We start from the raw sequence: 15,246 nt of genomic DNA on the forward strand, positions 1-15,246 counted from the left end.
CTTGATGTCTCTGCTTTTCCCTTCTCAGCAGGGGTGTAAATGAAGGATGAAGCTCAGCCTGGACGTACAATTTCCTGGCTGGTGTCCGTGTGTATCAAACGCCACCGTTGCACAATCTTTGTGTCTGGGAAGGATTCATACACAAAATATTATGGAAAACTAGAGAATAACCAGAGGAGAAATGAAACATTCTGTAAAGGTTCATATTAACCTAAATCACCTCAATGTTTTGTTGTCGAAGTGACAAAATCTAGACCCTAAAGTGTTATTAGTAAAATGCTCATCAATTACAAAGGGATTACTTAATATTAGAGCTTGTAATTTCTTCTGCCTTGATGGCTTTGCCTTTGTGTAGTTAAGGAGTTGTGTCATCAAGGTGTGTTCCCCTCTCAGCCTCCTTGAAGAGCAGAACTGACATATCTGGAACTTGCAGTGTTCAACTGGCCCTGACAGGGCAGGGGGGATGACAGAAGAGAGATTCCCAGTGATTCCCAGTGCTGGGAAGGATGTCAGTGCCAGAGATATGCTCCAGGGAGTTACTGAACGGACAGACTGTTTAGGAGAGCAGAGAAATAGCAGAGAAAATTAGCAGGTGAAAGACAAAGCACAAGTCAGATTTAAGACTTAATTATTATGTTGCTGCAAAAATGTAATGAAATATTTTATGAAGGCTTAGGAAACACTTAAGCTTCACTTTCTGACTAGATAAAGGTTGTTGGCCAACAGAGCCTTGGTAGGGCCCATTCACTCCTGAGCTGCACCTCAGTGCCAGTCACAGCCTACAAAGTCCCTTCTCTGTTGCTGCTCCACAGATTCTTCCAATCTGGAGAAGAGAAAAACAGCAGCTCTTTTTTATTGTTTTAAATTCATCGTATTATGTGCGTCTTTCAGTACAAAGTGATAGATGAGCTCTGGGGTTTTTGTATCAGTTCTTATTTTTTTCTGCTTTTACCTTTACCAAGTGAGTATCTGCCCGGTCTGTTCCGTGGTCAGGCTCCTGGCAGGTGCATCTTTCTTTATTGCTGTGAAAAATGGGGCACCTTTATTCTTATTAAACTCAAAATATCTGAAATGAATTTCAGATTTATACAGGGAAGTCTCACTATTTGCAGAATGAATCATAAATGCCAGTAATGCAATTTTAAAGAGACGTTTTCTCACAGAAGAAGAAAAATCCTTGAATCTGGATGTCTGGCTTCCCTGCTCTCACCAAAGGAGCTGGGAATTTTCTCTATCCTGTTTGTTGTTATAAGACTACAAAGATAAACAGAAATGGAGAAGAGGAAAGAGATGGTTTTTTTCTGGCTGCTTAAAAATTTGTGGATGTTTTTTGTTTGAGAGGTGCCGGAGTCCCCTGTGTGCCTAAAACACCCGCCCAGACCAACACAACAAACACAGTCAGTGACAACAAATGGGAGAGAAAGATTTAAACAGCCATTGATTTTCATGGCACTGATTCTCTCTGCGCTGTGTTTGCTGTCTGGGAAGTCAGGGAACAGAGCCCTGTCCACAGAGCTTGGCAAGGACAGCAAGAGCCTCTGCTCCTCATTCCAGGGGGTTTGTCACTGCCCAGGGACGGTGCTGCTGGGGGATAATTTGGGACCTTTTCTGTGCTCTTTGTAACGCTGAGAAAAAGGTGCAGTTTGTGGGGAAACTGGTCTTTTTGCTTGTTTTTCTTATCACTTTCTACAGCTATAAATCTGTTCTTTATAATTCACAGATTTTTACTTCAAAATTTGAACCCTTCTTCAGTCATTTTATAATAAAACTGGGGAAAAAACAGTCAAAGCAATTCACAGCCTAATTCTTCTGTCCCTACAAACACCAAGACATGTCCCCCCTTACCTTTTCCATTGCTTTTTTCTACATTTGCCAAAATTTAGGATTAAATATTGCTGTTTAGTTAGGAAAAGCTTCAGCTCAATTGCTGTTTCAGAAAGTGGCAAATAAGATCCAAACATTACCAAGTAGCTGGGAACATAATTGCTGTTGTTTCATTTTCTACCAAACCCTAAGTTCAGAAGTTAAATATCCTTTTATATTTTAACTTTCATTAGAATAATTTGTAGTTTTAGATATTATTTAGATATTAATTCACTATGCAGCCCAAACAAGGGATCACTGGCATTTTGGGGACAGTTTGGGAAGATACAAGTTGGGTATGTTTGGGAGCTGATATTTTTCCCTTCCCTTTATCATTTCAGGAGAGTGATTTTCATCATAAACCAACATATCAGCCCAAGCATCTACATTTTAAAAAAAATATTATTTCACAATTTTCCACAGGCACATTTGATGTAAACCCTGGAGGTGTATTCCCTGAGTACCTATTACCTCCATTTTAGGGAAATTACATTAAATTATTAGTGACAAATTTACTTGTCTGCCAATGTGTTTTTCTTGAATTTTACTACAACATCAATACTTGGCTGTTTTATATGGGCCCTCATTTACCTGTCTTTGAAGGCAGTCACCCCTCTGGGAGCTTTGCCTGTCACTAACATGCACTAGGAAGAGTCTTTAAGTTTAACATTTGCTGTTTTGAATTAGGGAAAAAAGTAAGTTGCACTTTCAAAATATAATCTGCTTCTCCAAGGAGTCCTTTTAGTGTCTGCTGGCTCTTTTTTAGAGAGCAAAGTCAGTTAGAAGGGCAGAGGAGATACTGGTTTGGCAGCATAAAGGTGTTTTCACCGGGAGGAACTTAAACATCCCTGGTCTGGTGCATCTTGGGTTGGGGAAATTACCAGATTTTGCTTGTGTTTGTGTCTGTTCAAGAATCCAGTCTGATGCCAAAATAAAGGCAGATGGAAAAAAAAGTCAGACTGAGATTTAAATTCAACAAAATTCAAGTATCTTCCAATTGCATGAGGAAATACAACTGTAAGGCACGTGGGAAACGATGGGGGCTTTTCCAAGCAGTCCCAGCGTGCTGGGAGCGAGGGTCACCTGCTGCCTGCCAGGGGCAGGGACACCTTCCACTAGACCAGGTTGCTCCAAGCCCCGTCCAACCTGGCCTTGAGCACTTCCAGGGGTGGGGCATTATTCCCGTGGAGTGCAGGAATGCAGGGTTCCCTTAGGGAAGGGGCTCTGGGTGCTGTTATCCCCTGGCACAGCTGAGGGATGAGCAGCACTGTCCAACCTTCTGTTGGAATTGGCTTCAGTCCTCAAAAGGAGTGGGATTCTTGTTCAGTGCTGGTCAGAGGTTTCTGGGGAATACTTTGGTGCTTCAGCAGATAATATTCCTATAGAATAGTCCAGTATTTTGTTCCCTAAAATACTGGTCGCCAGTATTGGAGTCATCTGCATTTTATTGGACACGACGGGATGTCACTAACTCAGAGTTTTAAAAGTTCTAATTAACAAATGCCTTGAAACATGTGTGAGGATTCACAGGGACAGAGCTGGACGAGCACAATCATTACCGTGGTGTTGTTCTGGGAGAGATTTTGGGCCAGCAAACTGGTAAAACAGGTCTCCTGAAGCCAAAGAGCCAGCAGTGCTGTGCAGCAGCAAATGATCTGCCCTGTGGCTTCATTTCTTTGTGTATCATTCACTGCCTCGTGGACCAGGTTCCGTTACAGCCCTTTGCATGTCGCATTGTGAACAAGGAAGGATCATGTTGGTAGTCATAAATTCTGTGTCAGGCTTCTAGCAGTTGGGATTTCTAGTGCTGGAGCATCGAATGTCTGGGAGTTGTTCTGTCCAGAAAGCTTGAGGAGGTGAAAATGGGTTGTGGAGGTACCAACATGTAGAGTAGGTTAGAAAGCTATAATCAAATTCCTCTAAATTTAGCAAAGCAGTTGATCGAGATCAGCTTTTAAATGGGACTTCAGTTACCCCAGAATAACTTGTGCTCTACGAGAGAATGAGGATGTCTGAGTACAAAGACTGTAGGAGGAAGATGATGGTAGTGCCAGAGTAATTCAGTTTCAGTTGTGAACAGGACTAAGAACAGGACTAAGAAACGTACTAACAGAAATTATATTAATTCTTAATCTCTTTCATTTCTGTTTATTAACTGCTGATGAACTAAATTTTTCTGTCACATTGTCCCTTGCTTAAAGTATTATTTCAGAGACTCTGCTTGGCCTCTTTGGCACTGGGACTGCTATAGACCCATGAGAATTCTGTGGGATGAGTGTTGCTTTCCCTTGTATTATATCCAAACCTTGAACAAGCAGCAAAATGGAGCATATACTTACGATGTACCTCATAATTCATTTCAATTTATTCCCTCACCGAATCAAAATGATTATATAAATCAATGCAATTTTAAACTGATTAACCTCAAACCCTCTTAATAAGAAAGTGGGGGCTGCAGAGTTCAGGGGATGTGAAACGCCTTTATGTTAGTTTGCTGATTTTTTATCCTAGGACTGAAAATAGAAAATGTGTATTATTGCCATCAAATATAATTTGATGAGGAAATTATATTCTTCAAGGACTTTCCTCCTCCAGTTTTAGATGTTGCTCTGCCAAAATTCAATGTCAGTGCAATATGTTTTGGCCTGAAAAGAAGATGAGGAAGCAAAGGGGACCTTGCTGCTTCCTGCAGGTTTTTTCATGTGCATTGAGTTTTAAAATGGTTTTACTTTTTTTTTTTTTGAAAGCCTGGTAGAAAATTTTGGAAAGATTGCTTAAAGCTGTTTCTGATAAGATTTGTGAAGAGTTCCTCACTCCTCTGTGAGACTCTGGGGAAAGGGCTCCTCTCCTTTCTCCACACACATGCACGTTGAACATGGTTTTGTGGTGAATGTGGTGGTGCTGCTGGGACAGTTGGACTTGGTGATCTTTGCTTCTTACAAAAGCTGCTGAGAGAGAAAGGTGGGAGCCTCTCCCTGTTGTATTTGCTTTGTCTCTCCAGCACCTGAGCATTGGAGGGCAGGGACTGTTCCGTGGCCCATCCACTGAGCTCTCTGTACAGGGAAATTGGCAAATCAAGGCTTTTGCAGGATTTTTCAGTAAAACATGGGTATCTTTAGCATTAGTACTTCATTTATGTGTTTCTCTTCATGTTTTGGACAGTCTGTTCTTCAGGGGGCTTGTTGGTGAGCAGGGTGAGCCCAGCGATGAGACGTGGCTGGATCCCCGTGTTTGGGAGAGATGACGCTTGGGGTAATGATGTGCTGAAGTGCTGCTGCTGCCAGTGACTAATTGAATTGGGTTCACACTTACCTGTGGCAGAGCAGTGGCTCCTGAAAGTGAAACACTTCAAAATACAAGCGAGACAATTGTGAATGGAAAGACTTTGGAACAGTCACCTTGGGTGACATCTGTAGATCCTGCTGGGAATTGTTCCCGTTCCCATTCAGAACCTGGCTCACCTTCGCAGGACGGGTCACTTATTAAACCTTCAGCCAGCCGTGCTTGTCCAGGAGATGTGGCCTCATGCCGTCTGCTAAATATTTTAAAGAAATATATTTAAAAAAATTTACAGTAAATTATTTCCTTTTTTTGGCATATAACTGCAAATGCAGATGAAAGTTTATTAAAATATGTTTTCCTGCATGTCCTCTCCATTTAAATGTATGAGGAAACCTGTGTGACAGTTGTCTCTCCTAAGCTACTTCCACTAAGCAAATACAAATCACTTACAGGAATATCTGAAGTATCACTGAAGAGTCCTGTTAATGTGTTAAGGATTATTTTTATCTCAGTTGGGAGAACAAACAGCATAATTAGGTCTGTTTGTTCTAAACCTTAGTGCTTGCTTGTTCTAAACTTTACCTCTGTCTTGTTCTTTTTTTTAGATTATGGCTTGAAATACAAGGTGTTTCAGATTGTTAGTGCCACGTTCTGTCCCTTGTGTTCCTGTGTCAGGTATTCTCTCTCTCTCTCTCTCTCTGTACAAACACACACGTGTGTTTATCCCTTGTTTTAGCTCAAGATGGAGGGTTATGATTAATCCAGTTGATGCAGAAAATGGCCGGATTCTTGGGCTCTCTGAGCGTCTCATGCTCGGTGCACACGGGCTCTGAGCATCACTGGGAGGGCCGAGACAGCAGCCTTGACCTTTCTCTCCCAACCAAACGGGGGTGGGGGCAGAATTAGCACCATCCAACCGCGTTTCAACTGGTTCTGACTGATAACTTTCATATTTAGAGACTCTAATCTGTTCTGGAAATATAAAATCACTTTCTAGCAAATGTGGTCACATGTTCACTTAAATGAGATTTAAAAATTTCACCTCTTTATGCGTAACAAGATGCCTTTAAGATATTTTACTGACTTGGCAAATGCTCCTAAAAGGTCAATACAAATATTTAGCTTCTACTTTTACTTGTGCTGTTTCACAGATTGGACCCATTTTTAATTTAGAGTCATCTCACTGAATATTTTAAGGACTACTTAGACGGCTTGTGGGAAGGCAGGAACAATAGGTCCGACGTGCAGGAAGGTGTTGGTTATAAAAGGGCTTAAATTGGCTTTAGTGTAACTGGAAACCAAATAAATGGTGCTGGAAACTCCAGGAGGAGCTTGAGCAGGTTTTTCTGTAGTCCCCAATTAGTGCCATTACAAAGTCTAATGTGCCCAGCGTGGCCCGGCAGCAGCTGTGATTGATACAAAGCTCAGCCAATCGCGCCGGGGCCCTGTCAGCTCTCATTAGTCTGGGATCAATTACCAGGATTTGAGACCAATTTGAATGAAAAGTAAAAACACATTGTTACCACAAATTTCATCAAGTGAATATGCTGTATAAGGAAATAGATCAGCTATGACCTCTTTGACATTTTCAAAATGTTTAAAAGCTGAAGTTAATTCTTTGTGATGTCCTTTCATCTTGAGTTGACAACAGAGAGACCTGGAGTGGTGACAGGCCTTGTCAAGTGGCTCTGCCTTATCAAAAACAATACCCTCCAGATCTTTCAAGCCAAATATTCTAATCTAAGATAATTGCAGCTAAAATTTTGTGTAGCTTTTCTGCCTTTCCCTGAACCATTTTTTTTTGTATTAAGTAGCAAACCTTTTCTTTCCCTCGACGCTTTTCTCCCTGGGAAAGGTGTGATGGTCACTGAGGCCGTGGAGGTGGCCACAGTGGGTGGGTAGGGCAGGGCACCCACCTGGGCAGAAGAAGTCTGTATTGCAAGATGGTGTTTTGGAGCACATGAACCATTGGCCAGATCTGAGCCAAAGGAAACCTGGGGGCCTGAGCTGTTAATTACCTATTTTACTCAGGATGTGTTTTCTTGGCTGGCATTCTCCTTAGATCAGTTCTTCTCTCTTCCTTTTGGTGATCACTCCAGTCTCTTCAGGTGTGCATTTACATGCCATGTCAGTAACCCCTCACATGGATTTTTGCTGTGTCAGTAAACATTTCTGAAAAGAAGATTTTCAAGTGTGAATTATTTATACTCTATGATAAGCAAGTAGAATGTTGAAATTCAGTACTAGTTCATAAGAGTTTTTTTGCGTGATTTCTCTGTGTCTCCTACCCTAACCAGGCTTGTGTTGGAAAGAGCACTTTCTTCTTTTCTGACACACTACTAGAGGTATTATGCACACCTAAGATGTTGTTCATTATAATCTGCTGAAAATGGAGGCGGAAGAAAGCTGAATTTCATTGTATAACTTGATCTAAGGGAAGACTTTAATGGCAAACAGCCGTCAGCCGAAGGTGTCGGCACTGGCTGCAAAAGCTGATTTTATTAGGGTTATGAAAATTATTCCTCCTTTTGGACAGTTTTGGTTGTTAGGTCAATTCTGTAATTCCTATGGATCATCTCACCTTCTCTGTGTTTCCCTTCACCACCCAGAAGTTCCCTGAATATTGCAGAGATGTAGTCGTTTGGTTGGGGCATGTGGAAATCCAGGTTATGTTAGTTTTCACGAGCTTTTTTGAAGACAGAAATTAAGGTATTTCAATGACTATATCTAGAAACGTGTCAGCACTGTTTACATTTAAGAAAATGTAAACATGTTATTGGTTTTTTGCATGTTTTTATACCTCCTTTTATCAATGACTGGGTGTGCACAGATACACACTGTGTATATATAATATACACAAATACATAAATACTCCGTGTCTGAAATGCTGTATCCAGAAACTCCAAAAAGGGAATTACCATTTCAAAATGGGAACTGTTGTTTTTTTTTTTTCCCTTCAAGCTGTAGAAATCCTAAATTATTTAGACTTGCTGTTTGGGGTGTAATATAAATAAGTGTGGTCTAATGTGTTTCTCATTCGATACTGGCTATGTGAGGTGTGAGCTTGGACTAGAGAGGAATTTTCTGTGAAATGAAACCTCCAGAGCTTTTGCTGTGGCTCAAAACCTCTTCTCTCTAAGCCTTGAAATATTCTGATTTCCTGTGCCTCCCCCTCCCACCCTCCAGTATTCCTTAACAAGCCATTGGAATGGTGTACAAATTTCTCCTACAAAAATGAGTCCTGACATAAGTACCTCAAAAATATATTTATTTCAGAACTGTTAAGAGTCCTAACCCATGTGCTTCAAGCGGGCTGATGGTTTTACTTAGAGAACTCTTCAATAAACTATTTCTGTAGCACAGGGCTGCTTAGTCCTGCTGCGGCCCAGAAAAACTCAGGGTTGCAGAGCAGTGGGAATAGTGATGTGGAATCCACAGATTTATTCTCCTGTGAGGGATTCCAGCTAGAAGGATGATGGGGAAATTATTTTGGGGAAGTTTTCGCATTTTTAGTGCAGAGAAGAGAAACACAAACACGTCTGTAAGGCTTTTTCCCTAGCTGAGGTTCATGCAGTTGGCAAACACCCAGAGCCACAGAATCACGTGGCTCTGATTCTGTGGAAGGTTGGAAGAGACATCTTCAAGATCATCGAGTCCAACTGTCAACCCAGCACCACCACAATCCCCCCTAAACCACGTCACCAGCTACCATATATGTATATATATATATATATATATATACACACAGAGATACATATATACATCCAGTCCTTAAATAATGGAATTATTTTCATGAATGAATCATTTCCCATGTGAAACTGAATGGTTATTTCTACCCCTAAAATGAGATATCATGTCAAATGCACTAGGTTCATTTATTGCAGTACATTTAATTCCCAGCTGCAGTCAGGATGCTGCCATATTCTGCAGGGCTTGCTCACACCAGCTCACAAGGAGAGCATCCCTTCTCCAGTAGATTCCAGCTCTCGAGATTGGCATGGAAAGGAGTTTAATTTACCAGGAGTAGCACAAACCCTTTGGAAAGAGGTGCCCCATTCCACAGAAGAGTCATTCTCAGCATACTCTAAATACTGTACATATTTACCAAATTTAAATACATATTTACATACGTCAGATTGACCCAATTGAAGGGAATGACTCCCTTGATACCTTTTAGAGTCTATTAGGTAAATAAGCTGCTCTTGGCACAGCAGACAGGGCTGCAGCTGGGATCAGGCTGTGGGGCTGGGGAAAATGCTGCTTTTCCTGCACTCCAGAGCCCAGCTGGCAGCAGGGCTGGGCAGAGGTGGGAGGGCAGCACTGCCGTGCGGTGACAGCCACACAAGGGCTAGAGCCACCTCAGCACTGCCTCTGCCCTCCCCTTCTCCCCCTCCCCACCATGGGTATCTGCCCTTCCTCAGACTGTGAGAAAATGCTGGAATATAGTCCTTGACTGTGGAAGGACATGTTTGATTTAACACATTTTGTCTTAATTAATCCTTTATAGATTTCTTGCTTACTTTGTACAAAGAGATGAGATGCAAAGAGAGAAAACAGTTCCTGTTTAGCTCCATGGGCTGCACAGCAACAGCAGTGCCAGGGGATTTCTTCACTGCAGCGCTTTTATATCTGTCTTCATGGAGCACTGTCCCAGCACATAGGAACCCACACTGCTGAAAGTTCTGGAAAACCTGTGATCTGGGACATGACACATGGCTGGGATAGTGTGAGTCTGCGGCTCTTGAGGGTCTGATGGCCTTGAGTTGGGTGGAAGTTGGTATTAGTGAGCACAGAATCACAGAATGGTTTGGGTGGGAAGGACCTTAAAGCCCATCTCATTCCACCCCCTGCTGTGGGCAGGGATGCCTTCCACTTGACCAGGTTGCTCTGACCCCATCTGTCCTTTTGCATTCCCCAGTATCAGTTGATAGAGTTATTTTACTTTGATAGAATTATTTTGCTGCAGTTATTTGATTTTGCTTTCTAATTTTAATCATGGCTGTAGTATTTAGCTTGTTTCTTACTTGCTTTGAACAATAAACGACTTGTTTGTAGTGCACCTGTAAAGGTAACATTGGGAGCTAGGAATTAATGTCATATATTGATTCTTTCAGTCAAAGCTGACCATAGAGAAATCCCTGGGAGTGCTCAAGGCCAGGTTGGACAGGGTTTGGAGCAACCTGGTCTAGTGGAAGGTGTCCCTGCCCATGGCAGGGGTTGGAATGAGATGAGCTTTAAGGTTCCTCTCAACCCAAACCCTTCAGTGATTCTGAATGGTGTGGGCACTGCCTACACACCCTGTGCTGATGATCCATCTGTTCCATGTGGAGTCTTTTGCTTTTGGTGATTAGAATCAGGAATCTGCAAATTCCCCTCCAAAGGCAGGTGCCTCTAGACTGTAAATACACGTAGAGGGGACACTGACAGGGGCTGCTCAGCTTATTTCACTCTGGGCCAATTCATCACCCCCTGATTTACAGAGCTGTTCTACTTCTATCTTACTGATTTGCAAATTCTAGTGACCAATTACATTTCAAACATCAGTTATTTTTATTATGTAATTTGTTTTACTGGAGCATATAGAAAAAACAAGCCCTACTTCCGAGAGCTTACGGTCTGATTTGAGATATATAGCGAGGATCATGGAGAGAAAAATGAGGCAGCCCGTGGGGCAGTGACAGTTGCTTGCTCTTGGCATGTGCCCATCTTGCTGCTATTTATGCTCCTTATTTCTGGTGGGGAAAAAATTAAATAAATCAATTCTTTTAGATAGTGAGACAAAAATTAACTTCCAGAAGAATTTCTGATCCTAACGCCATGGTGGATGTCAGTGGAGTAAAGATGAAGGGAAATGCTGGTTGCAGAGGCTGGGTGAAGTGAGAGGCACTGTGTGGAGGGCTTGGAGGGCAAGGTGACACCTGTCCTAGCAGTGGGATGGGGTGACAGAAGGTGACAGTGCCAGGTGACACATCTCCTGACTCGGGGAAGCAGGGCAGCGTGCCACGGTAACGCCTTCATGTCCAAATGCAAAGGGGAGGATGGATTTGATGGCCTACAGGATCCAGGGGGAGAAAATGGAGTAACTGGAGAGCCCCAAGGCCAGGGGACAGTTCTGGTGGCTGAGGAGGGACACAGGCACAGAAGGATCAGGAACCAAAATGGTTCAGAGGCATCATGATGAGAGATTGTTCTGGTGCTGTATCAATCATCCTGTTCTTTGTGAGAAGTTCTGGGGGAAAAAAATGGGAAGGGTTTGATATTAGGAGCACACTTTGCATTGAAGTATGATGTAAAAAGCATTTCCTCCTGGGAATATCCATTGCCAGTTGAAGTTCCAGACTTCCTTAGTTTCTGTTCCTTACCATGTTGGAATATCAGTGGCAAAAGTGTTAGAACTCCTGTGTGTGAGGTACATTTCTGTTAATATCCAGGGCACTTAGTACATTGATTCATGATTTATTGTTAAAATTTTTCTGTTATATTTTAGAACTTAAAAACAACCTCATCCCATTGCGCTGCTTCAGGGAGCAGTTCAGGCTGGTTTGCAGAGTCACGGAAGGAATGCTACCAAGGGGAAGATCTTTGGGTCAGAGCTAGAATAACTCCCCAGATGTGCATATTTACAAACAATTAGGGATTAGATGCTGGATTAATGTCTAAGGTGAAACTGAAACACTGACACTTTCAAAAAGAGCTGTAATTTCAACATGAAAATTTGCTACTATGAGTGTCGATTGCCTGGCTGAATGGAAACCTGGAGGATGTAATTTGGAAAGATGCATATATGGAAAGAATGTTCATCCCATCCTTGCCTATTAACCACTGGCATCTCCTCTGAAAATTCCTGTCAGTCAGGGACAGGAGTAAAAGCTGTGCCCTGTTTGGGGGCTGCCGAGGGCCCCCAGCCTGGGAGCAGCTGTTGGTGCCACCACTGGGACCAGGAAGCATTCCAGAGGGGACTTATCTTTCTTAAAAAATGGAAGGGATAGCACTTCCATGCCAGAGCTTTTCTGTCTATAGCTGGAGTGTAGAGGAGGCTGGAAAGGGCGTGGTTTTGTACCAGTGAGTTCATTTACACGTCATTTCAGCAACTTCAGCAGCCCTCACAGGGCCCCGGTGCCTCAGCTGGAGCAGGTGCCTCTGCTGCTTTTCCCTTTATGTGTCAGAATCTGCTGGAAAGGTCAACCCAGGGCAAAATGACATCTGTGATTGTGATTTTTAAGGCTGGAATAATTTTAGGATCCCCCACACTTCAGGACTGTACCAGCACTTGGAGTAAGAATGGGAAACTGTCCCAAAATCTACCAAGGCAGCTTCTTTGATGGGCGGTTGTGAAGTGCAAACACAGGGAAATCCCAGGAGTCTGGGATTGTGATGCTGAGTAGTGGCAGTAATGTAAGTTAAAGAGGAGATGCTTTCATCCAGATTTTTACCATTTTCATAGGTGTGTGATCAGGGCATCCTTCTGAAACTCATTTGGTGTAACCAGGCACTGACTGTTGTTGCAGTGAAATACCATCAGCACAGGTTCTGCAAAATGGCTTTTTAAAAATTCCTCTGGGCATATAATTCCTTCCCAAGCTGTCTCAGAATACAGGCAGTGTAAAAATTGGGAATTATTAAATGGTCGCTCTTAAACTTTTTGAAAACTTTGTTGTGCGAGGAAGAGCACGTATTAAATGCATCATCATTAATCTAAAGTCTCTTCACCTGGAGCATCGTGGAATCACAGAATGATTTGGGTTGGAAGGATCTTTTTCAACCTGGGCAGGGACACCTTCCACTAGACCAGGTTGCTCCAAGCCCCATCCAACCTGGCCTTGGACACTTCAGGGATGGGGCAGCCACAGCTTCTCTGGGCAGCCTGTTCCATACATGTGAGGTCAAAGAACACTCTCAGCTGCACACATGGACATGTGTATAGGATTCCATGTTCTGCAGTAACCAGCTCTGACCCTTTACTGACTGCATTTGAAAAGATTTTAGCTTTGGAAGGGAACATACACAAGATATGTCCTCCCAAGGCAAAGTTTAAAGCTGCCTAAATGAACTGCCCAGAATCACATGGAGACAGGAGGCTCGGCAGCCGTGTCAGCAGCACACACAGGCACCTCCACACTGGGAAAACACACTGTGCAGAGAATATCCTGCATGCTGGGCACAAATTTTAAAGATATTTAAAGGAAAAAGCTGAAGTCCAGTATAATTTCTAGGAATGCAGGCAGGGCAGAAGGTCTCAGTGCTTTGCACTCTTCTGTGATTTTTTGCTTCCTACGTTCTTACAATATAATTTATTGTGAATGTTATAAGGCAGGACTAGAACCAAAGCAGCTCAACTGTCTGGAGACATGCATGTTAAAAATCCGAAAATGGGAAGGATGTTGCCTGGGTCACTGCCCATTTCACAGCCCCTGAGCAGGATGTGAGAACGCTGCTCACGGCAGAGGCTTCAGTTGCTTTTTTCCTCTCCTTTGTAATAATTCTTTATCCAAATACTCTCAGTGAATGAAACCTGCTGCAGCTAGAGTCACATTATCTATTCCTGCCCACTCTCCAGGTCCTTTGGTTGTCCTAATGTCTACTGTGGTGAGGGGTAAATATTTGACCACTCTGCTCGCCATTGCCTCACCGCCTCCGAGTGACCCTGCATTAATTAGTTGGGAATTTCGGGGCTTTGAATCTGATTGAATCAAAATATTGTTTTTACAAGTTGATGAAGGCTTGATTGATGTGGGTTCTGCTGATTCTTGAAAGGATTAAATTGTATGTACAGATTACAGAGTCCTGCCTGTCACTGCTTAAATGGGAATTGTTTTTTAACAACGCCAGGAGGAAACAGTGTTTTCCTTTAAATCAGAGAAAGAAAGCAGTCCCATGGTTTCCCAAGGTCTTGCTCTCCCTGTCTTTGTGGGCGGTGTATTTCATTCAATCTAAAAATAATCTTTTCAGACTAGACCTGTGCTTCCCTTCTCCTCCAGCTCTGCTGTCCTGCTCCCTGCTCCTAGGAAAGGGGTGTCTGGGTGCCAGGCTTGGAGGGGACCCAGATCACACAACTTGCAGGAGCATCTGCTGCTGGCCTCTGGATTCTCCTGGACAATAGCAGGAACATCTCCCCAGTCTCTTAGGCCTTCCTTTATAGGAGGGGAAGGGACCTCAGGGGACTCAATAAATGCACTGAGGAGGATAAAGGGAGAGGGAGTGACAATCACATGCCAATAGTTTGATGGCAAAAAGCCCTTTAACTGTTAGAGAAGGGGGAGATGCAGAGTAGCTATTCCTTAAAGGACGCTATAGGCAGTGTCCCCTTTGCACATATGGGATGTATGGGGGTTTATCTGAGGGATTTAGAAAGCTATAATCTCGTTTTACTGTAAACCAGTTATGCTGAAAAATGGCTCGTTCCTGTGGACTCTGTGGCTGATCAACCCCAATAAACACAGAACCAGGAAAATGAAAGTCATTTGGCCTGGGCCCTGCTGGGGGATGTGGCAGGACACTCAGAACTGCTGCTTAAAGTGAGGGTGATCATTTCCTTAATCCCTCTCTTTGGATTTGCTGCAGCCAGGGAATGTCTGTGGGAGCAGAGGGCAATGGGGCTGTGCCCACACAGCACCTCTGGGGACAGAGGGACAAGGGAGGTTAAAGCCTCCAAGGGAAGAGAGGGGTAAGATAAAGGTGAGTCCATCACCGTCCTTGCCTGACTTTTCACCCAAAACTCATCACACATGAGCTGGTGATTCAGAAGTGAAGAGAGGGAGCAAACTTTCCTCAACTGTTATCCTGAGAAAGAAGTTTCCAGAGATGATCTGGAGATAAAAACCACAGCAAACCACAGAAAATTCCTGCTGCTTCCAGGGTTAGTTTTGCCTAAGTGTCATTGTGTAAACTTGGGTGTAAAAGTGGTGTATTGGAAGAAACCTTCCTGAATGCTCATGACTGTTGATAAACAAACAATAAATCTCATTTTCTGGTCTTGCTCGCTGGAAGAACAACATTTGTGGAAGGAAATCTTTTTCAAAAATCATGGAAGCTGTGAATAAATATTAAAGTATAGAAGAAGTGAAGACTGATACAGCGAAGTCAAACAAAAGGTTGTTTTCT

This window comes from Pipra filicauda, unplaced genomic scaffold, assembly GCF_003945595.2.
Source record: "Pipra filicauda isolate LSUMZ 115617 unplaced genomic scaffold, ASM394559v2 scaffold357_size738173_pilon, whole genome shotgun sequence".
NCBI classification, from domain to species: Eukaryota; Metazoa; Chordata; class Aves; order Passeriformes; family Pipridae; genus Pipra; species Pipra filicauda.